Here is a 24,026-nt window from a genome sequence, read left to right as displayed (position 1 = left end):
ATGAAAGAGGTAGCGATAACAAATATGTGGAGAGGCAATAGTGACACAAAAATAAGCCACCTATTTATAAAACTGAAATGGAAGAAATACTAAAGGTTAACTTCTGAAATTGTAGCCGATAATAAAAAGATTCTCGTTGTTGGCAGGATTCGAACCTGCGCGGGGATACCCCAATGGATTTCGAGTCCATCGCCTTAACCACTCGGCCACAACAACTTGCTGTAAGATGCCTACAAATATTTTGTTTGAAAGTTTTGAAGTTTTCCCACATCAAAGTACTGATATTCTGCAATGCGCTTTTTAAAAACAATGTTTTTTTCATCATGCACGTTCTGTCCTAAAAACAAAAATTGCATGAGTATATCTCTGGATCTGTAAAAGGATACGCTTGCATTCAAACTCCCTTGTGGCACTCAAGTTTTTTGGACCCTGTTGCACTCTGTTTTTGCGCTGCTTTTAGTCTACGACCCATATTACAGAAGTCAACCATCTCTGAGTATTTGGGACTCCTTTGTAAGTGCCTTATCTTTAATCCTTGAAAAGCTCTATAATAAAGGGGTCTGTCAAAGATTGCTTGAATGGAAGATAAAAGAAGGCCCACTTGTCTCACCAAATGCAGTAGAGAAACCTGATGTTTTACTCATGTTATCCTTAGTTCAGTTTTTGGTAGACCTGGCATCCTTAAGGTGGCCTACCAGCAACCTTTTTGCTTTTCACCTCACGTTTTGCTGTATCTTTATGTTGGCCTTAGGACTCTAATCACTTTATCACTACTGTGAGAAAGTGGCTCTGTATATACTGTTCCCAAATAGGTACAGTGTGCACAGAGTCCCCAGTCCCCAGAGGTTTGGCAGAGGCTAAAGTTAGATATAACCTTACTCTCTAAAGTGGTAGCTTGCCGAGCAGTAAGGCAGTATCAGAGTACAGTGTAAAACATTTGTTGTGCACACTCAGTCAGCAAATGGTCTCACACACTCAAGAACTGAACTCTAGGCCATTGGTTTGCATACAAAAGATATTGTTGTTTTATTTTAGAACCAACAATAGGTATCAAAATATACTTTCTCAGAATGAGATGCTTTAGTTAAATACTTTGCAATAGGCAATTGACTTTTGCAGGTCATAGTTACAGTTTATTGCAATAGGCAACACAATTTGAATCACAATAATACATTGAGCTCAATGGGAATTTTAAGTTATATGCAATTAATTACTTTCAGGATTACTTTTCTAAATCCAGGACTGGATCCTAGATTCAGTCCTGGGACAGTTCTTGGAAACAAGTGAGTAAATTCGTTGTAGTTACTGTTGTGATTTTTAAGCAATATTTTGCTATTTTACAAGTTGACACTTAGAAACTTTTGCTGATCAAATTACCAATGTTATCCTATGGAAGGAAATTCACTTAGCAGGTAAGTGGGGTTATGGTTCCTTTTTCTAGGTCAGTGTTGGATCCTAGATCCAGCACTACTGTACCACCTGTAAGCAGGTGAGAAACTGCGTTTAAGTTATACAGGCGATTTTTAAGGAATATTTACATGTTTGCAAAATCGACACTTAGAAGAAATTTCACAGAAAAACAGTCAATGGTTTCCTATGGAAGAAAATTCAAGTTACGGGTAAAGTACGTTCTCGTTACTTTTGTAATCCAGTGCTGGGCTCCTAGGCTCAGTACTGGGACATCTATCTAAAACAGGTAAACAATTACGTTTTCACAGTTGGTACGATTTTTAAAGAATATTTGTAAGTTTCAAAAATCGACACTTAGAAAATTTTCTGCGAAAAGCAGGCAATGATATCCCATGGAAGGAAATTCGAGTTACTTGTAAGTACGGTTAAAATTACTTTTCAGGGTCAGTACTGAGCTCCAAGATGCAGCACTGAGGTCTCTCCTGATAACAGGTGAGTAAATCAGAATTCGTAGTTCGGCTGATTTTAGATGAATATTTTAAAGTTCCAAAACTCCACACCACTTAGAAGAATTTCCAAGTGAAACAACGAAATTTTAGCCTATGGAAGAAAAGTGAGTTATCGGCTTTTAGGTAAGTACTCGACTGGCAGAGTTATGGTTCTGGGCATAGACTCAGGGGTCTCCCAGGGGAGTCGCAGCCTACTTGCCAAGCCTTAAACTCCCCTTTTATTACATATAATTTACACCTAAGGTAGGCCCTAGGTAGTCCTAGGTGCATGATGCTATGTAAGTAAAAAATAAGATATGTACTTTGGTGGTTCGCGTGTCCTGTAAGTACCAAACAGTCTATTTCATTTTTCACTACTGTGAGGTCTACCCCTCTCATAGGTTAGCTCTGTGTATTCCCCTATACTTTTTATTTGGTAATTCCATATCGGAGAGGAGTAGCTTTATTTATTTATTGAAAATCCTACTTACTGGTGAGGTTGGATTTAACTTTACTATTTTAGAAATGCCACTTTTAGAGAGTGAACATTTCTCTGCACTTACTGCTCTATTTGCCTGAAACCTGGCCCCAATACACGTCTGGATTGGGCTGGGTGACAGCAAAATTTGTGCCTTCCCTCTAGAGAGCCACAACACAGGTCACTCAACTGCACCTGGGGGGTGAGCTCCGCTCCCCCTCCACCCCCAATAGGTTCAAGAACGATAATTTATGTAAGTAAATACATTATAGCTACAGCTTATAATCATGCGAGTTTAAATCATTTGTTGTTAGATGGTTTAAATATTTGAAAGGATCTGTTTTTAATAGACATTTTACAAAAACCACTGGCACATTTGCTAATTCTGTAAAAATAACACCTAACTGCCGTGACATTGCCAACCACAATGCCGTGACTCGGATTCAAACCGAGGTTGCTGCGGCCACAACGCAGAGTACTATCCACTATACGATCACGGCGAGCTACTTGGGCTCAACGACATACAGTGACATGGAGAATTTATAATTCGGAACACTCAGGGCTATTCCTGTGATAGGCTGGATGTATTCATTGCTTCCTCATTCCTCATTCAGAGGCTGCGTCTCCTCAGTGGTTGATAGGCTGAAACCGTTTCCTGGCCGCCTGCTTGTGAAATGCCAGGAGTCAAAGTTCACACATTACACTTGCGGACCTGTGATGGGACACCAATGCAGAGAAACCCACCTGGCACAGACCTTCTATTCTGTCTATTAGACCTGCATCTTCCCTGCACCTTTCAAGCCATTTGTATGTGAAGCAAGAAAGAGTTAGAGAGTGATCCATCTACACTTTTATAGGGAGGATGTCGCCGTGAGCTCCTCCCAGCTAATCGCACGAACAGCAGAAAAGCAAGATAAATACACAGTTGAGGGGTGGGCTGCATGGTTATGTTTTTGAGTAAATATTGAAACTGACCTCAGTGGCTCATTAGCAGAGCTGCGGCTAATGACTGGTGCCAAATCATGATGAAGCAAGCACCATGGCTTGTAGGGGACCCACAACACGCTTTTCTTAGCTCACTGAATTAAAGTATAAACTTCCGCCGTGTGTGAGTGGTAAAGGCTTGTTAATATGGTTCCTTTTCCAATTCAAGTCTGACAACAAGAGGCAGGAACCACGTGGCTTCGGAAGCTCAGGAAAGTAGCCACCAACCACAGAGAAAGAGAGAACTGGCAGTATGAGAGGTGGAGAAAACAGAAGCGGGAGCAAGGAGCTCAAATGAGATTGATGGCGTTTAAATAGAGCGCGTAAAGGAACAGTTACACAGCTAAGAAATGGGAAAGACAGACTAGGGAAAAAAACACAGAAAGAGCCAGTAGATGAAATTCTCTTCCTGGGACAGCAGGTTAAGAGAAATTACACATGGGGAGGTTAAGCATTTAACACGGGGGAGAATAAAAAAGAAAATGCAGTTTTATGAAGTGTGTTTGCCAATCCAGCCAGCACTTTTGTTCTATTTCTCTCTTTGCGTCTTTTATTGGTAAAGTAACTTTCAAGTGCATGCGCAGGTATGAATGAGAGAGCAACGGTATAATAATTTGAAGCGTTTACACCAGTGCTAAAGTAGGAATGAGGTGTAGCAAAGACATGAAAGAGGTAGCGATAACAAATATGTGGAGAGGCAATAGTGACACAAAAATAAGCCACCTATTTATAAAACTGAAATGGAAGAAATACTAAAGGTTAACTTCTGAAATTGTAGCCGATAATAAAAATATTCTCGTTGTTGGCAGGATTCGAACCTGCGCGGGGATACCCCAATGGATTTCGAGTCCATCGCCTTAACCACTCGGCCACAACAACTTGCTGTAAGCTGCCTACAAATATTTTGTTTGAAAGTTTTGAAGTTTTCCCACATCAAAGTACTGATATTCTGCAATGCGCTTTTTAAAAACAATGTTTTTTTCATCATGCACGTTCTGTCCTAAAAACAAAAATTGCATGGGTACATCTCTGGATCTGTAAAAGGATACGCTTGCATTCAAACTCCCTTGTGGCACTCAAGTTTTTTGGACCCTGTTGCACTCTGTTTTTGCGCTGCTTTTAGTCTACGACCCATATTACAGAAGTCAACCATCTCTGAGTATTTGGGACTCCTTTGTAAGTGCCTTATCTTTAATCCTTGAAAAGCTCTATAATAAAGGGGTCTGTCAAAGATTGCTTGAATGGAAGATAAAAGAAGGCCCACTTGTCTCACCAAATGCAGTAGAGAAACCTGATGTTTTACTCATGTTATCCTTAGTTCAGTTTTTGTTAGACCTGGCATCCTTAAGGTGGCCTACCAGCAACCTTTTTGCTTTTCACCTCAAGTTTTGCTGTATCTTTATGTTGGCCTTAGGACTCTAATCACTTTATCACTACTGTGAGAAAGTGGCTCTGTATATACTGTTCCCAAATAGGTACAGTGTGCACAGAGTCCCCAGTCCCCAGAGGTTTGGCAGAGGCTAAAGTTAGATATAACCTTACTCTCTAAAGTGGTAGCTTGCCGAGCAGTAAGGCAGTATCAGAGTACAGTGTAAAACATTTGTTGTACACACTCAGTCAGCAAATGGTCTCACACACTCAAGAACTGAACTCTAGGCCATTGGTTTGCATACAAAAGATATTGTTGTTTTATTTTAGAACCAACAATAGGTATCAAAATATACTTTCTCAGAATGAGATGCTTTAGTTAAATACTTTGCAATAGGCAATTGACTTTTGCAGGTCATAGTTACAGTTTATTGCAATAGGCAACACAATTTGAATCACAATAATACATTGAGCTCAATGGGAATTTTAAGTTATATGCAATTAATTACTTTCAGGATTACTTTTCTAAATCCAGGACTGGATCCTAGATTCAGTCCTGGGACAGTTCTTGGAAACAAGTGAGTAAATTCGTTTTAGTTACGGTTGTGATTTTTAAGCAATATTTTGCTATTTTAAAAGTTGACACTTCGAAACTTTTGCTGATCAAATTACCAATGTTATCCTATGGAAGGAAATTCACTTAGCAGGTAAGTGGGGTTATGGTTACTTTTTCTAGGTCAGTGTTGGATCCTAGATCCAGCACTACTGTACCACCTGTAAGCAGTTGAGAAACTGCGTTTAAGTTATACAGGCGATTTTTAAGGAATATTTACATGTTTGCAAAATCGACACTTAGAAGAAATTTCACAGAAAAACAGTCAATGGTTTCCTATGGAAGAAATTTCAAGTTACGGGTAAAGTACGTTCTCGTTACTTTTGTAATCCAGTGCTGGGCTCCTGGGCTCAGTACTGGGACATCTATCTAAAACAGGTAAACAATTACGTTTTCACAGTTGGTACGATTTTTAAAGAATATTTGTAAGTTTCAAAAATCGACACTTAGAAAATTTTCAGCAAAAAGCAGGCAATGATATCCCATGGAAGGAAATTCGAGTTACTGGTAAGTACGGTTAAAATTACTTTTCAGGGTCAGTACTGAGCTCCAAGATGCAGCACTGAGGTCTCTCCTGATAACAGGTGAGTAAATCAGAATTCGTTGTTCGGCTGATTTTAGATGAATATTTTAAAGTTCCAAAACTCCACACCACTTAGAAGAATTTCCAAGTGAAACAACAAAATTTTAGCCTATGGAAGAAAAGTGAGTTATCGGCTTTTAGGTAAGTACTCGACTGGCAGAGTTATGGTTCTGGGCATAGACTCAGGGGTCTCCCAGGGGAGTCCCAGCCTACTTGCCAAGCCTTAAACTCCCCTTTTATTACATATAATTTACACCTAAGGTAGGCCCTAGGTAGTCCTAGGTGCATGATGCTATGTAAGTAAAAAATAAGATATGTACTTTGGTGGTTCGCGTGTCCTGTAAGTACCAAACAGTCTATTTCATTTTTCACTACTGTGAGGTCTACCCCTCTCATAGGTTAGCTCTGTGTATTCCCCTATACTTTTTATTTGTTAATTCCATATCGGAGAGGAGTAGCTTTATTTATTTATTGAAAATCCTACTTACTGGTGAGGTTGGATTTAACTTTACTATTTTAGAAATGCCACTTTTAGAGAGTGAACATTTCTCTGCACTTACTGCTCTATTTGCCTGAAACCTGGCCCCAATACACGTCTGGATTGGGCTGGGTGACAGCAAAATTTGTGCCTTCCTTCTAGAGAGCCACAACACAGGTCACTCAACTGCACCTGGGGGGTGAGCTCCGCTCCCCCTCCACCCCCAATAGGTTCAAGAACGATAATTTATGTAAGTAAATACATTATAGCTACAGCTTATAATCATGCGAGTTTAAATCATTTGTTGTTAGATGGTTTAAATATTTGAAAGGATCTGTTTTTAATAGACATTTTACAAAAACCACTGGCACATTTGCTAATTCTGTAAAATTAACACCCAACTGCCGTGACATTGCCAACCACAATGCCGTGACTCAGATTCAAACCGAGGTTGCTGCGGCCACAACGCAGAGTACTAACCACTATACGATCACGGCGAGCTACTTGGGCTCAACGACATACAGTGACATGGAGAATTTATAATTCGGAACACTCAGGGCTATTCCTGTGATAGGCTGGATGTATTCATTGCTTCCTCATTCCTCATTCAGAGGCTGCGTCTCCTCAGTGGTTGATAGGCTGAAACCGTTTCCTGGCCGCCTGCTTGTGAAATGCCAGGAGTCAAAGTTCACACATTACCCTTGCGGACCTGTGATGGGACACCAATGCAGAGAAACCCACCTGGCACAGACCTTCTATTCTGTCTATTAGACCTGCATCTTCCCTGCACCTTTCAAGCCATTTGTATGTGAAGCAAGAAAGAGTTAGAGAGTGATCCATCTACACTTTTATAGGGAGGATGTCGCCGTGAGCTCCTCCCAGCTAATCACACGAACAGCAGAAAAGCAAGATAAATACACAGTTGAGGGGTGGGCTGCATGGTTATGTTTTTGAGTAAATATTGAAACTGACCTCAGTGGCTCATTAGCAGAGCTGCGGCTAATGACTGGTGCCAAATCATGATGAAGCAAGCACCATGGCTCGTAGGGGACCCACAACACGCTTTTCTTAGCTCACTGAATTAAAGTATAAACTTCCGCCGTGTGTGAGTGGTAAAGGCTTGTTAATATGGTTCCTTTTCCAATTCAAGTCTGACAACAAGAGGCAGGAACCACGTGGCTTCGGAAGCTCAGGAAAGTAGCCACCAACCACATAGAAAGAGAGAACTGGCAGTATGAGAGGTGGAGAAAACAGAAGCGGGAGCAAGGAGCTCAAATGAGATTGATGGCGTTTAAATAGAGCGCGTAAAGGAACAGTTACACAGCTAAGAAATGGGAAAGACAGACTAGGGAAAAAAACACAGAAAGAGCCTGTAGATGAAATTCTTTTCCTGGGACAGCAGGTTAAGAGAAATTACACATGGGGAGGTTAAGCATGTAACACGGGGGAGAATAAAAAAGAAAATGCAGTTTTATGAAGTGTGTTTGCCAATCCAGCCAGCACTTTTGTTCTATTTCTCTCTTTGCGTCTTTTATTGGTAAAGTAACTTTCAAGTGCATGCGCAGGTATGAATGAGAGAGCAACGGTATAATAATTTGAAGCGTTTACACCAGTGCTAAAGTAGGAATGAGGTGTAGCAAAGACATGAAAGAGGTAGCGATAACAAATATGTGGAGAGGCAATAGTGACACAAAAATAAGCCACCTATTTATAAAACTGAAATGGAAGAAATACTAAAGGTTAACTTCTGAAATTGTAGCCGATAATAAAAAGATTCTCGTTGTTGGCAGGATTCGAACCTGCGCGGGGATACCCCAATGGATTTCGAGTCCATCGCCTTAACCACTCGGCCACAACAACTTGCTGTAAGCTGCCTACAAATATTTTGTTTGAAAGTTTTGAAGTTTTCCCACATCAAAGTACTGATATTCTGCAATGCGCTTTTTAAAAACAATGTTTTTTTCATCATGCACGTTCTGTCCTAAAAACAAAAATTGCATGAGTATATCTCTGGATCTGTAAAAGGATACGCTTGCATTCAAACTCCCTTGTGGCACTCAAGTTTTTTGGACCCTGTTGCACTCTGTTTTTGCGCTGCTTTTAGTCTACGACCCATATTACAGAAGTCAACCATCTCTGAGTATTTGGGACTCCTTTGTAAGTGCCTTATCTTTAATCCTTGAAAAGCTCTATAATAAAGGGGTCTGTCAAAGATTGCTTGAATGGAAGATAAAAGAAGGCCCACTTGTCTCACCAAATGCAGTAGAGAAACCTGATGTTTTACTCATGTTATCCTTAGTTCAGTTTTTGGTAGACCTGGCATCCTTAAGGTGGCCTACCAGCAACCTTTTTGCTTTTCACCTCACGTTTTGCTGTATCTTTATGTTGGCCTTAGGACTCTAATCACTTTATCACTACTGTGAGAAAGTGGCTCTGTATATACTGTTCCCAAATAGGTACAGTGTGCACAGAGTCCCCAGTCCCCAGAGGTTTGGCAGAGGCTAACGTTAGATATAACCTTACTCTCTAAAGTGGTAGCTTGCCGAGCAGTAAGGCAGTATCAGAGTACAGTGTAAAACATTTGTTGTACACACTCAGTCAGCAAATGGTCTCACACACTCAAGAACTGAACTCTAGGCCATTGGTTTGCATACAAAAGATATTGTTGTTTTATTTTAGAACCAACAATAGGTATCAAAATATACTTTCTCAGAATGAGATGCTTTAGTTAAATACTTTGCAATAGGCAATTGACTTTTGCAGGTCATAGTTACAGTTTATTGCAATAGGCAACACAATTTGAATCACAATAATACATTGAGCTCAATGGGAATTTTAAGTTATATGCAATTAATTACTTTCAGGATTACTTTTCTAAATCCAGGACTGGATCCTAGATTCAGTCCTGGGACAGTTCTTGGAAACAAGTGAGTAAATTCGTTTTAGTTACTGTTGTGATTTTTAAGCAATATTTTGCTATTTTAAAAGTTGACACTTCGAAACTTTTGCTGATCAAATTACCAATGTTATCCTATGGAAGGAAATTCACTTAGCAGGTAAGTGGGGTTATGGTTACTTTTTCTAGGTCAGTGTTGGATCCTAGATCCAGCACTACTGTACCACCTGTAAGCAGTTGAGAAACTGCGTTTAAGTTATACAGGCGATTTTTAAGGAATATTTACATGTTTGCAAAATCGACACTTAGAAGAAATTTCACAGAAAAACAGTCAATGGTTTCCTATGGAAGAAAATTCAAGTTACGGGTAAAGTACGTTCTCGTTACTTTTGTAATCCAGTGCTGGGCTCCTAGGCTCAGTACTGGGACATCTATCTAAAACAGGTAAACAATTACGTTTTCACAGTTGGTACGATTTTTAAAGAATATTTGTAAGTTTCAAAAATCGACACTTAGAAAATTTTCAGCAAAAAGCAGGCAATGATATCCCATGGAAGGAAATTCGAGTTACTGGTAAGTACGGTTAAAATTACTTTTCAGGGTCAGTACTGAGCTCCAAGATGCAGCACTGAGGTCTCTCCTGATAACAGGTGAGTAAATCAGAATTCGTTGTTCGGCTGATTTTAGATGAATATTTTAAAGTTCCAAAACTCCACACCACTTAGAAGAATTTCCAAGTGAAACAACGAAATTTTAGCCTATGGAAGAAAAGTGAGTTATCGGCTTTTAGGTAAGTACTCGACTGGCAGAGTTATGGTTCTGGGCATAGACTCAGGGGTCTCCCAGGGGAGTCGCAGCCTACTTGCCAAGCCTTAAACTCCCCTTTTATTACATATAATTTACACCTAAGGTAGGCCCTAGGTAGTCCTAGGTGCATGATGCTATGTAAGTAAAAAATAAGATATGTACTTTGGTGGTTCGCGTGTCCTGTAAGTACCAAACAGTCTATTTCATTTTTCACTACTGTGAGGTCTACCCCTCTCATAGGTTAGCTCTGTGTATTCCCCTATACTTTTTATTTGGTAATTCCATATCGGAGAGGAGTAGCTTTATTTATTTATTGAAAATCCTACTTACTGGTGAGGTTGGATTTAACTTTACTATTTTAGAAATGCCACTTTTAGAGAGTGAACATTTCTCTGCACTTACTGCTCTATTTGCCTGAAACCTGGCCCCAATACACGTCTGGATTGGGCTGGGTGACAACAAAATTTGTGCCTTCCCTCTAGAGAGCCACAACACAGGTCACTCAACTGCACCTGGGGGGTGAGCTCCGCTCCCCCTCCACCCCCAATAGTTTCAAGAACGATAATTTATGTAAGTAAATACATTATAGCTACAGCTTATAATCATGCGAGTTTAAATCATTTGTTGTTAGATGGTTTAAATATTTGAAAGGATCTGTTTTTAATAGACATTTTACAAAAACCACTGGCACATTTGCTAATTCTGTAAAATTAACACCCAACTGCCGTGACATTGCCAACCACAATGCCGTGACTCGGATTCAAACCGAGGTTGCTGCGGCCACAACGCAGAGTACTAGCCACTATACGATCACGGCGAGCTACTTGGGCTCAACGACATATAGTGACATGGAGAATTTATAATTCGGAACACTCAGGGCTGTTCCTGTGATAGGCTGGATGTATTCATTGCTTCCTCATTCCTCATTCAGAGGCTGCGTCTCCTCAGTGGTTGATAGGCTGAAACCGTTTCCTGGCCGCCTGCTTGTGAAATGCCAGGAGTCAAAGTTCACATATTACACTTGCGGACCTGTGATGGGACACCAATGCAGAGAAACCCACCTGGCACAGACCTTCTATTCTGTCTATTAGACCTGCATCTGCCCTGCACCTTTCAAGCCATTTGTATGTGAAGCAAGAAAGAGTTAGAAAGTGATCCATCTACACTTTTATAGGGAGGATGTCGCCGTGAGCTCCTCCCAGCTAATCACACGAACAGCAGAAAAGCAAGATAAATACACAGTTGAGGGGTGGGCTGCATGGTTATGTTTTTGAGTAAATATTGAAACTGACCTCAGTGGCTCATTAGCAGAGCTGCGGCTAATGACTGGTGCCAAATCATGATGAAGCAAGCACCATGGCTCGTAGGGGACCCACAACACGCTTTTCTTAGCTCACTGAATTAAAGTATAAACTTCCGCCGTGTGTGAGTGGTAAAGGCTTGTTAATATGGTTCCTTTTCCAATTCAAGTCTGACAACAAGAGGCAGGAACCACGTGGCTTCGGAAGCTCAGGAAAGTAGCCACCAACCACAGAGAAAGAGAGAACTGGCAGTATGAGAGGTGGAGAAAACAGAAGCGGGAGCAAGGAGCTCAAATGAGATTGATGGCGTTTAAATAGAGCGCGTAAAGGAACAGTTACACAGCTAAGAAATGGGAAAGACAGACTAGGGAAAAAAACACAGAAAGAGCCTGTAGATGAAATTCTCTTCCTGGGACAGCAGGTTAAGAGAAATTACACATGGGGAGGTTAAGCATGTAACACGGGGGAGAATAAAAAAGAAAATGCAGTTTTATGAAGTGTGTTTGCCAATCCAGCCAGCACTTTTGTTCTATTTCTCTCTTTGCGTCTTTTATTGGTAAAGTAACTTTTAAGTGCATGCGCAGGTATGAATGAGAGAGCAACGGTATAATAATTTGAAGCGTTTACACCAGTGCTAAAGTAGGAATGAGGTGTAGCAAAGACATGAAAGAGGTAGCGATAACAAATATGTGGAGAGGCAATAGTGACACAAAAATAAGCAACCTATTTATAAAACTGAAATGGAAGAAATACTAAAGGTTAACTTCTGAAATTGTAGCCGATAATAAAAAGATTCTCGTTGTTGGCAGGATTCGAACCTGCGCGGGGATACCCCAATGGATTTGGAGTCCATCGCCTTAACCACTCGGCCACAACAACTTGCTGTAAGCTGCCTACAAATATTTTTTTGAAAGTTTTGAAGTTTTCCCACATCAAAGTACTGATATTCTGCAATGCGCTTTTTAAAAACAATGTTTTTTTCATCATGCACGTTCTGTCCTAAAAACAAAAATTGCATGAGTATATCTCTGGATCTGTAAAAGGATACGCTTGCATTCAAACTCTCTTGTGGCACTCAAGTTTTTTGGACCCTGTTGCACTCTGTTTTTGCGCTGCTTTTAGTCTACGACCCATATTACAGAAGTCAACCATCTCTGTGTTTTTGGGACTCCTTTGTAAGTGCCTTATCTTTAATCCTTGAAAAGCTCTATAATAAAGGGGTCTGTCAAAGATTGCTTGAATGGAAGATAAAAGAAGGCCCACTTGTCTCACCAAATGCAGTAGAGAAACCTGATGTTTTACTCATGTTATCCTTAGTTCAGTTTTTGGTAGACCTGGCCTCCTTAAGGTGGCCTACCAGCAACCTTTTTGCTTTTCACCTCACGTTTTGCTGTATCTTTATGTTGGCCTTAGGACTCTAATCACTTTATCACTACTGTGAGAAAGTGGCTCTGTATATACTGTTCCCAAATAGGTACAGTGTGCACAGAGTCCCCAGTCCCCAGAGGTTTGGCAGAGGCTAAAGTTAGATATAACCTTACTCTCTAAAGTGGTAGCTTGCCGAGCAGTAAGGCAGTATCAGAGTACAGTGTAAAACATTTGTTGTACACACTCAGTCAGCAAATGGTCTCACACACTCAAGAACTGAACTCTAGGCCATTGGTTTGCATACAAAAGATATTGTTGTTTTATTTTAGAACCAACAATAGGTATCAAAATATACTTTCTCAGAATGAGATGCTTTAGTTAAATACTTTGCAATAGGCAATTGACTTTTGCAGGTCATAGTTACAGTTTATTGCAATAGGCAACACAATTTGAATCACAATAATACATTGAGCTCAATGGGAATTTTAAGTTATATGCAATTAATTACTTTCAGGATTACTTTTCTAAATCCAGGACTGGATCCTAGATTCAGTCCTGGGACAGTTCTTGGAAACAAGTGAGTAAATTCGTTTTAGTTACTGTTGTGATTTTTAAGCAATATTTTGCTATTTTAAAAGTTGACACTTCGAAACTTTTGCTGATCAAATTACCAATGTTATCCTATGGAAGGAAATTCACTTAGCAGGTAAGTGGGGTTATGGTTACTTTTTCTAGGTCAGTGTTGGATCCTAGATCCAGCACTACTGTACCACCTGTAAGCAGTTGAGAAACTGCGTTTAAGTTATACAGGCGATTTTTAAGGAATATTTACATGTTTGCAAAATCGACACTTAGAAGAAATTTCACAGAAAAACAGTCAATGGTTTCCTATGGAAGAAAATTCAAGTTACGGGTAAAGTACGTTCTCGTTACTTTTGTAATCCAGTGCTGGGCTCCTAGGCTCAGTACTGGGACATCTATCTAAAACAGGTAAACAATTACGTTTTCACAGTTGGTACGATTTTTAAAGAATATTTGTAAGTTTCAAAAATTGACACTTAGAAAATTTTCAGCAAAAAGCAGGCAATGATATCCCATGGAAGGAAATTCGAGTTACTGGTAAGTACGGTTAAAATTACTTTTCAGGGTCAGTACTGAGCTCCAAGATGCAGCACTGAGGTCTCTCCTGATAACAGGTGAGTAAATCAGAATTCGTTGTTCGGCTGATTTTAGATGAATATTTTAAAGTTCCAAAACTCCACACCACTTAGAAGAATTTCCAAGTGAAACAACGAAATTTTAGCCTATGGAAGAAAAGTGAGTTATCGGCTTTTAGGTAAGTACTCGACTGGCAGAGTTATGGTTCTGGGCATAGACTCAGGGGTCTCCCAGGGGAGTCGCAGCCTACTTGCCAAGCCTTAAACTCCCCTTTTATTACATATAATTTACACCTAAGGTAGGCCCTAGGTAGTCCTAGGTGCATGATGCTATGTAAGTAAAAAATAAGATATGTACTTTGGTGGTTCGCGTGTCCTGTAAGTACCAAACAGTCTATTTCATTTTTCACTACTGTGAGGTCTACCCCTCTCATAGGTTAGCTCTGTGTATTCCCCTATACTTTTTATTTGGTAATTCCATATCGGAGAGGAGTAGCTTTATTTATTTATTGAAAATCCTACTTACTGGTGAGGTTGGATTTAACTTTACTATTTTAGAAATGCCACTTTTAGAGAGTGAACATTTCTCTGCACTTACTGCTCTATTTGCCTGAAACCTGGCCCCAATACACGTCTGGATTGGGCTGGGTGACAACAAAATTTGTGCCTTCCCTCTAGAGAGCCACAACACAGGTCACTCAACTGCACCTGGGGGGTGAGCTCCGCTCCCCCTCCACCCCCAATAGGTTCAAGAACGATAATTTATGTAAGTAAATACATTATAGCTACAGCTTATAATCATGCAAGTTTAAATCATTTGTTGTTAGATGGTTTAAATATTTGAAAGGATCTGTTTTTAATAGACATTTTACAAAAACCACTGGTACATTTGCTAATTCTGTAAAATTAACAGCCAACTGCTGTGACATTGCCAACCACAATGCCGTGACTCGGATTCGAACCGAGGTTGCTGCGGCCACAACGCAGAGTACTAGCCACTATACGATCACGGCGAGCTACTTGGGCTCAACGACATACAGTGACATGGAGAATTTATAATTCGGAACACTCAGGGCTGTTCCTGTGATAGGCTGGATGTATTCATTGCTTCCTCATTCCTCATTCAGAGGCTGCGTCTCCTCAGTGGTTGATAGGCTGAAACCGTTTCCTGGCCGCCTGCTTGTGAAATGCCAGGAGTCAAAGTTCACATATTACACTTGCGGACCTGTGATGGGACACCAATGCAGAGAAACCCACCTGGCACAGACCTTCTATTCTGTCTATTAGACCTGCATCTTCCCTGCACCTTTCAAGCCATTTGTATGTGAAGCAAGAAAGAGTTAGAAAGTGATCCATCTACACTTTTATAGGGAGGATGTCGCCGTGAGCTCCTCCCAGCTAATCACACGAACAGCAGAAAAGCAAGATAAATACACAGTTGAGGGGTGGGCTGCATGGTTATGTTTTTGAGTAAATATTGAAACTGACCTCAGTGGCTCATTAGCAGAGCTGCGGCTAATGACTGGTGCCAAATCATGATGAAGCAAGCACCATGGCTCGTAGGGGACCCACAACACGCTTTTCTTAGCTCACTGAATTAAAGTATAAACTTCCGCCGTGTGTGAGTGGTAAAGGCTTGTTAATATGGTTCCTTTTCCAATTCAAGTCTGACAACAAGAGGCAGGAACCACGTGGCTTCGGAAGCTCAGGAAAGTAGCCACCAACCACAGAGAAAGAGAGAACTGGCAGTATGAGAGGTGGAGAAAACAGAAGCGGGAGCAAGGAGCTCAAATGAGATTGATGGCGTTTAAATAGAGCGCGTAAAGGAACAGTTACACAGCTAAGAAATGGGAAAGACAGACTAGGGAAAAAAACACAGAAATAGCCTGTAGATGAAATTCTCTTCCTGGGACAGCAGGTTAAGAGAAATTACACATGGGGAGGTTAAGCATGTAACACGGGGGAGAATAAAAAAGAAAATGCAGTTTTATGAAGTGTGTTTGCCAATCCAGCCAGCACTTTTGTTCTATTTCTCTCTTTGCGTCTTTTATTGGTAAAGTAACTTTCAAGTGCATGCGCAGGTATGAATGAGAGAGCAACGGTATAATAATTTGAAGCGTTTACACCAGTGCTAAAGTAGGAATGAGGTGTAGCAAAGACATGAAAGAGGTAGCGATAACAAATATGTGGAGAGGCAATAGTGACACAAAAATAAGCCACCTATTTATAAAACTGAAATGGAAGAAATACTAAAGGTTAACTTCTGAAATTGTAGCCGATAATAAAAAGATTCTTGTTGTTGGCAGGATTCGAACCTGCGCGGGGATACCCCAATGGATTTCTAGTCCATCGCCTTAACCACTCGGCCACAACAACTTGCTGTAAGCTGCCTACAAATATTTTGTTTGAAAGTTTTGAAGTTTTCCCACATCAAAGTACTGATATTCTGCATTGCGCTTTTTAAAAACAATGCTTTTTTCATCATGCACGTTCTGTCCTAAAAACAAAAATTGCATGAGTATATCTCTGGATCTGTAAAAGGATACGCTTGCATTCAAACTCTCTTGTGGCACTCAAGTTTTTTGGACCCTGTTGCACTCTGTTTTTGCGCTGCTTTTAGTCTACGACCCATATTACAGAAGTCAACCATCTCTGAGTATTTGGGACTCCTTTGTAAGTGCCTTATCTTTAATCCTTGAAAAGCTCTATAATAAAGGGGTCTGTCAAAGATTGCTTGAATGGAAGATAAAAGAAGGCCCACTTGTCTCACCAAATGCAGTAGAGAAACCTGATGTTTTACTCATGTTATCCTTAGTTCAGTTTTTGTTAGACCTGGCATCCTTAAGGTGGCCTACCAGCAACATTTTTGCTTTTCACCTCAAGTTTTGCTGTATCTTTATGTTGGCCTTAGGACTCTAATCACTTTATCACTACTGTGAGAAAGTGGCACTGTATATACTGTTCCCAAATAGGTACAGTGTGCACAGAGTCCCCAGTCCCCAGAGGTTTGGCAGAGGCTAAAGTTAGATATAACCTTACTCTCTAAAGTGGTAGCTTGCCGAGCAGTAAGGCAGTATCAGAGTACAGTGTAAAACATTTGTTGTACACACTCAGTCAGCAAATGGTCTCACACACTCAAGAACTGAACTCTAGGCCATTGGTTTGCATACAAAAGATATTGTTGTTTTATTTTAGAACCAACAATAGGTATCAAAATATACTTTCTCAGAATGAGATGCTTTAGTTAAATACTTTGCAATAGGCAATTGACTTTTGCAGGTCATAGTTACAGTTTATTGCAATAGGCAACACAATTTGAATCACAATAATACATTGAGCTCAATGGGAATTTTAAGTTATATGCAATTAATTACTTTCAGGATTACTTTTCTAAATCCAGGACTAGATCCTAGATTCAGTCCTGGGACAGTTCTTGGAAACAAGTGAGTAAATTCGTTTTAGTTACTGTTGTGATTTTTAACCAATATTTTGCTATTTTAAAAGTTGACACTTCGAAACTTTTGCTGATCAAATTACCAATGTTATCCTATGGAAGGAAATTCACTTAGCAGGTAAGTGGGGTTATGGTTACTTTTTCTAGGTCAGTGTTGGATCCTAGATCCAGCACTACTGTACCACCTGTAAGCAGTTGAGAAACTGCGTTTAAGTTATACAGGCGATTTTTAAGGAATATTTACATGTTTGCAAAATCGACACTTAGAAGAAATTTCACAGAAAAACAGTCAATGGTTTCCTATGGAAGAAAATTCAAGTTACGGGTAAAGTACGTTCTCGTTACTTTTGTAATCCAGTGCTGGGCTCCTGGGCTCAGTACTGGGACATCTATCTAAAACAGGTAAACAATTACGTTTTCACAGTTGGTACGATTTTTAAAGAATATTTGTAAGTTTCAAAAATCGACACTTAGAAAATTTTCAGCAAAAAGCAGGCAATGATATCCCATGGAAGGAAATTCGAGTTACTGGTAAGTACGGTTAAAATTACTTTTCAGGGTCAGTACTGAGCTCCAAGATGCAGCACTGAGGTCTCTCCTGATAACAGGTGAGTAAATCAGAATTCGTTGTTCGGCTGATTTTAGATGAATATTTTAAAGTTCCAAAACTCCACACCACTCAGAAAAACTTCCAAGTGAAACAACTAAATTTTAGCCTATGGAAGAAAAGTGAGTTATCGGCTTTTAGGTAAGTACTCGACTGGCAGAGTTATGGTTCTGGGCATAGACTCAGGGGTCTCCCAGGGGAGTCCCAGCCTACTTGCCAAGCCTTAAACTCCCCTTTTATTACATATAATTTACACCTAAGGTAGGCCCTAGGTAGTCCTAGGTGCATGATGCTATGTAAGTAAAAAATAAGATATGTACTTTGGTGGTTCGCGTGTCCTGTAAGTACCAAACAGTCTTTTTCATTTTTCACTACTGTGAGGTCTACCCCTCTCATAGGTTAGCTCTGTGTATTCCCCTATACTTTTTATTTGTTAATTCCATATCGGAGAGGAGTAGCTTTATTTATTTATTGAAAATCCTACTTGCTGGTGAGGTTGGATTTAACTTCACTATTTTAGAAATGCCACTTTTAGAGAGTGAACATTTCTCTGCACTTACTGCTCTATTTGCCTGAAACCTGGCCCCAATACACGTCTGGATTGGGCTGGGTGACAGCAAAATTTGTGCCTTCCCTCTAGAGAGCCACAACACAGGTCACTCAACTGCACCTGGGGGGTGAGCTCCGCTCCCCCTCCACCCCCAATAGGTTCAAGAACGATAATTTATGTAAGTAAATACATTATAGCTACAGCTTATAATCATGCAAGTTTAAATCATGTGTTGTTAGATGGTTTAAATATTTGAAAGGATCTGTTTTTAATAGACATTTTACAAAAACCACTGGCACATTTGCTAATTCTGTAAAATTAACACCCAACTGCCGTGACATTGCCAACCACAATGCCGTGACTCGGATTTAAACCGAGGTTGCTGCGGCCACAACGCAGAGTACTAGCCACTATACGATCACGGCGAGCTACTTGGGCTCAACGACATACAGTGACATGGAGAATTTATAATTCGGAACACTCAGGGCTGTTCCTGTGATAGGCTGGATGTATTCATTGCTTCCTCATTCCTCATTCAGAGGCTGCGTCTCCTCAGTGGTTGATAGGCTGAAACCGTTTCCTGGCCGCCTGCTTGTGAAATGCCAGGAGTCAAAGTTCACATATTACACTTGCGGACCTGTGATGGGACACCAATGCAGAGAAACCCACCTGGCACAGACCTTCTATTCTGTCTATTAGACCTGCATCTTCCCTGCACCTTTCAAGCCATTTGTATGTGAAGCAAGAAAGAGTTAGAAAGTGATCCATCTACACTTTTATAGGGAGGATGTCGCCGTGAGCTCCTCCCAGCTAATCACACGAACAGCAGAAAAGCAAGATAAATACACAGTTGAGGGGTGGGCTGCATGGTTATGTTTTTGAGTAAATATTGAAACTGACCTCAGTGGCTCATTAGCAGAGCTGCGGCTAATGACTGGTGCCAAATCATGATGAAGCAAGCACCATGGCTCGTAGGGGACCCACAACACGCTTTTCTTAGCTCACTGAATTAAAGTATAAACTTCCGCCGTGTGTGAGTGGTAAAGGCTTGTTAATATGGTTCCTTTTCCAATTCAAGTCTGACAACAAGAGGCAGGAACCACGTGGCTTCGGAAGCTCAGGAAAGTAGCCACCAACCACAGAGAAAGAGAGAACTGGCAGTATGAGAGGTGGAGAAAACAGAAGCGGGAGCAAGGAGCTCAAATGAGATTGATGGCGTTTAAATAGAGCGCGTAAAGGAACAGTTACACAGCTAAGAAATGGGAAAGACAGACTAGGGAAAAAAACACAGAAAGAGCCTGTAGATGAAATTCTCTTCCTGGGACAGCAGGTTAAGAGAAATTACACATGGGGAGGTTAAGCATGTAACACGGGGGAGAATAAAAAAGAAAATGCAGTTTTATGAAGTGTGTTTGCCAATCCAGCCAGCACTTTTGTTCTATTTCTCTCTTTGCGTCTTTTATTGGTAAAGTAACTTTCAAGTGCATGCGCAGGTATGAATGAGAGAGCAACGGTATAATAATTTGAAGCGTTTACACCAGTGCTAAAGTAGGAATGAGGTGTAGCAAAGACATGAAAGAGGTAGCGATAACAAATATGTGGAGAGGCAATAGTGACACAAAAATAAGCCACCTATTTATAAAACTGAAATGGAAGAAATACTAAAGGTTAACTTCTGAAATTGTAGCCGATAATAAAAAGATTCTCGTTGTTGGCAGGATTCGAACCTGCGCGGGGATACCCCAATGGATTTCGAGTCCATCGCCTTAACCACTCGGCCACAACAACTTGCTGTAAGCTGCCTACAAATATTTTTTTGAAAGTTTTGAAGTTTTCCCACATCAAAGTACTGATATTCTGCAATGCGCTTTTTAAAAACAATGTTTTTTTCATCATGCACGTTCTGTCCTAAAAACAAAAATTGCATGAGTATATCTCTGGATCTGTAAAAGGATACGCTTGCATTCAAACTCCCTTGTGGCACTCAAGTTTTTTGGACCCTGTTGCACTCTGTTTTTGCGCTGCTTTTAGTCTACGACCCATATTACAGAAGTCAACCATCTCTGTGTTTTTGGGACTCCTTTGTAAGTGCCTTATCTTTAATCCTTGAAAAGCTCTATAATAAAGGGGTCTGTCAAAGATTGCTTGAATGGAAGATAAAAGAAGGCCCACTTGTCTCACCAAATGCAGTAGAGAAACCTGATGTTTTACTCATGTTATCCTTAGTTCAGTTTTTGGTAGACCTGGCCTCCTTAAGGTGGCCTACCAGCAACCTTTTTGCTTTTCACCTCACGTTTTGCTGTATCTTTATGTTGGCCTTAGGACTCTAATCACTTTATCACTACTGTGAGAAAGTGGCTCTGTATATACTGTTCCCAAATAGGTACAGTGTGCACAGAGTCCCCAGTCCCCAGAGGTTTGGCAGAGGCTAAAGTTAGATATAACCTTACTCTCTAAAGTGGTAGCTTGCCGAGCAGTAAGGCAGTATCAGAGTACAGTGTAAAACATTTGTTGTACACACTCAGTCAGCAAATGGTCTCACACACTCAAGAACTGAACTCTAGGCCATTGGTTTGCATACAAAAGATATTGTTGTTTTATTTTAGAACCAACAATAGGTATCAAAATATACTTTCTCAGAATGAGATGCTTTAGTTAAATACTTTGCAATAGGCAATTGACTTTTGCAGGTCATAGTTACAGTTTATTGCAATAGGCAACACAATTTGAATCACAATAATACATTGAGCTCAATGGGAATTTTAAGTTATATGCAATTAATTACTTTCAGGATTACTTTTCTAAATCCAGGACTGGATCCTAGATTCAGTCCTGGGACATTTCTTGGAAACAAGTGAGTAAATTCGTTTTAGTTACTGTTGTGATTTTTAAGCAATATTTTGCTATTTTAAAAGTTGACACTTCGAAACTTTTGCTGATCAAATTACCAATGTTATCCTATGGAAGGAAATTCACTTAGCAGGTAAGTGGGGTTATGGTTACTTTTTCTAGGTCAGTGTTGGATCCTAGATCCAGCACTACTGTACCACCTGTAAGCAGTTGAGAAACTGCGTTTAAGTTATACAGGCGATTTTTAAGGAATATTTACATGTTTGCAAAATCGACACTTAGAAGAAATTTCACAGAAAAACAGTCAATGGTTTCCTATGGAAGAAAATTCAAGTTACGGGTAAAGTACGTTCTCGTTACTTTTGTAATCCAGTGCTGGGCTCCTAGGCTCAGTACTGGGACATCTATCTAAAACAGGTAAACAATTACGTTTTCACAGTTGGTACGATTTTTAAAGAATATTTGTAAGTTTCAAAAATCGACACTTAGAAAATTTTCAGCAAAAAGCAGGCAATGATATCCCATGGAAGGAAATTCGAGTTACTGGTAAGTACGGTTAAAATTACTTTTCAGGGTCAGTACTGAGCTCCAAGATGCAGCACTGAGGTCTCTCCTGATAACAGGTGAGTAAATCAGAATTCGTTGTTCGGCTGATTTTAGATGAATATTTTAAAGTTCCAAAACTCCACACCACTTAGAAGAATTTCCAAGTGAAACAACGAAATTTTAGCCTATGGAAGAAAAGTGAGTTATCGGCTTTTAGGTAAGTACTCGACTGGCAGAGTTATGGTTCTGGGCATAGACTCAGGGGTCTCCCAGGGGAGTCCCAGCCTACTTGCCAAGCCTTAAACTCCCCTTTTGTTACATATAATTTACACCTAAGGTAGGCCCTAGGTAGTCCTAGGTGCATGATGCTATGTAAGTAAAAAATAAGATATGTACTTTGGTGGTTCACGTGTCCTGTAAGTACCAAACCGTCTATTTCATTTTTCACTACTGTGAGGTCTACCCCTCTCATAGGTTAGCTCTGTGTATTCCCCTATACTTTTTATTTGGTAATTCCATATCGGAGAGGAGTAGCTTTATTTATTTATTGAAAATCCTACTTACTGGTGAGGTTGGATTTAACTTTACTATTTTAGAAATGCCACTTTTAGAGAGTGAACATTTCTCTGCACTTACTGCTCTATTTGCCTGAAACCTGGCCCCAATACACGTCTGGATTGGGCTGGGTGACAGCAAAATTTGTGCCTTCCCTCTAGAGAGCCACAACACAGGTCACTCAACTGCACCTGGGGGGTGAGCTCCGCTCCCCCTCCACCCCCAATAGGTTCAAGAACGATAATTTATGTAAGTAAATACATTATAGCTACAGCTTATAATCATGCGAGTTTAAATCATTTGTTGTTAGATGGTTTAAATATTTGAAAGGATCTGTTTTTAATAGACATTTTCCAAAAACCACTGGTACATTTGCTAATTCTGTAAAATTAACACCCAACTGCCGTGACATTGCCAACCACAATGCCGTGACTCGGATTCGAACCGAGGTTGCTGCGGCCACAACGCAGAGTACTAACCACTATACGATCACGGCGAGCTACTTGGGCTCAACGACATACAGTGACATGGAGAATTTATAATTCGGAACACTCAGGGCTGTTCCTGTGATAGGCTGGATGTATTCATTGCTTCCTCATTCCTCATTCAGAGGCTGCGTCTCCTCAGTGGTAGATAGGCTGAAACCGTTTCCTGGCCGCCTGCTTGTGAATTGCCAGGAGTCAAAGATCACACATTACACTTACGGACCTGTGATGGGACACCAATGCAGAGAAACCCACCTGGCACAGACCTTCTATTCTGTCTATTAGACCTGCATCTTCCCTGCACCTTTCAAGCCATTTGTATGTGAAGCAAGAAAGAGTTAGAGAGTGATCCATCTACACTTTTATAGGGAGGATGTCGCCGTGAGCTCCTCCCAGCTAATCACACGAACAGCAGAAAAGCAAGATAAATACACAGTTGAGGGGTGGGCTGCATGGTTATATTTTTGAGTAAATATTGAAACTGACCTCAGTGGCTCATTAGCAGAGCTGCGGCTAATGACTGGTGCCAAATCATGATGAAGCAAGCACCATGGCTCGTAGGGGACCCACAACACGCTTTTCTTAGCTCACTGAATTAAAGTATAAACTTCCGCCGTGTGTGAGTGGTAAAGGCTTGTTAATATGGTTCCTTTTCCAATTCAAGTCTGACAACAAGAGGCAGGAACCACGTGGCTTCGGAAGCTCAGGAAAGTAGCCACCAACCACAGAGAAAGAGAGAACTGGCAGTATGAGAGGTGGAGAAAACAGAAGCGGGAGCAAGGAGCTCAAATGAGATTGAAGCCGTTTAAATAGAGCGCGTAAAGGAACAGTTACACAGCTAAGAAATGGGAAAGACAGACTGGGGAAAAAAACACAGAAAGGGCCTGTAGATGAAATTCTCTTCCTGGGACAGCAGGTTAAGAGAAATTACACATGGGGAGGTTAAGCATGTGACACGGGGGAGAATAAAAAAGAAAATGCAGTTTTATGAAGTGTGTTTGCCAATCCAGCCAGCACTTTTGTTCTATTTCTCTCTTTGCGTCTTTTA

The 24,026-nt window shown here is 40.5% G+C and overlaps 8 non-coding genes across 8 annotated transcripts; all 8 read right to left on the bottom strand.

Annotated features, from left to right (window-relative positions):
* Positions 1 to 134: 134 nt before the first annotated feature.
* Positions 135 to 216, bottom strand: TRNAS-CGA (transfer RNA serine (anticodon CGA)). Its single transcript has one exon. It is a non-coding gene; the product is annotated as a tRNA-Ser (tRNA).
* A 3,941-nt stretch (positions 217 to 4,157) lies between these two features.
* Positions 4,158 to 4,239, bottom strand: TRNAS-CGA (transfer RNA serine (anticodon CGA)). Its single transcript has one exon. It is a non-coding gene; the product is annotated as a tRNA-Ser (tRNA).
* Positions 4,240 to 8,180: 3,941 nt separating this feature from the next.
* TRNAS-CGA (transfer RNA serine (anticodon CGA)) lies at positions 8,181 to 8,262 on the bottom strand. Its single transcript has one exon. It is a non-coding gene; the product is annotated as a tRNA-Ser (tRNA).
* A 3,941-nt stretch (positions 8,263 to 12,203) lies between these two features.
* On the bottom strand, positions 12,204 to 12,285 carry TRNAW-CCA (transfer RNA tryptophan (anticodon CCA)). The gene has a single exon. It is a non-coding gene; the product is annotated as a tRNA-Trp (tRNA).
* Positions 12,286 to 14,872: 2,587 nt separating this feature from the next.
* On the bottom strand, positions 14,873 to 14,944 carry TRNAH-GUG (transfer RNA histidin (anticodon GUG)). Its single transcript has one exon. It is a non-coding gene; the product is annotated as a tRNA-His (tRNA).
* A 1,281-nt stretch (positions 14,945 to 16,225) lies between these two features.
* On the bottom strand, positions 16,226 to 16,307 carry TRNAS-AGA (transfer RNA serine (anticodon AGA)). Its single transcript has one exon. It is a non-coding gene; the product is annotated as a tRNA-Ser (tRNA).
* Positions 16,308 to 20,248: 3,941 nt separating this feature from the next.
* Positions 20,249 to 20,330, bottom strand: TRNAS-CGA (transfer RNA serine (anticodon CGA)). The gene has a single exon. It is a non-coding gene; the product is annotated as a tRNA-Ser (tRNA).
* A 2,587-nt stretch (positions 20,331 to 22,917) lies between these two features.
* On the bottom strand, positions 22,918 to 22,989 carry TRNAH-GUG (transfer RNA histidin (anticodon GUG)). The gene has a single exon. It is a non-coding gene; the product is annotated as a tRNA-His (tRNA).
* Between the last annotated feature and the right edge of the window lie 1,037 nt (positions 22,990 to 24,026).

The sequence above is a fragment of the Triturus cristatus genome, chromosome 12 (assembly GCF_964204655.1).
Source record: "Triturus cristatus chromosome 12, aTriCri1.1, whole genome shotgun sequence".
In the NCBI taxonomy this organism is placed as follows: Eukaryota; Metazoa; Chordata; class Amphibia; order Caudata; family Salamandridae; genus Triturus; species Triturus cristatus.
Note: the sequence above shows the minus strand (reverse complement) of the source record. Positions and strands in the feature narration are given on the sequence as shown.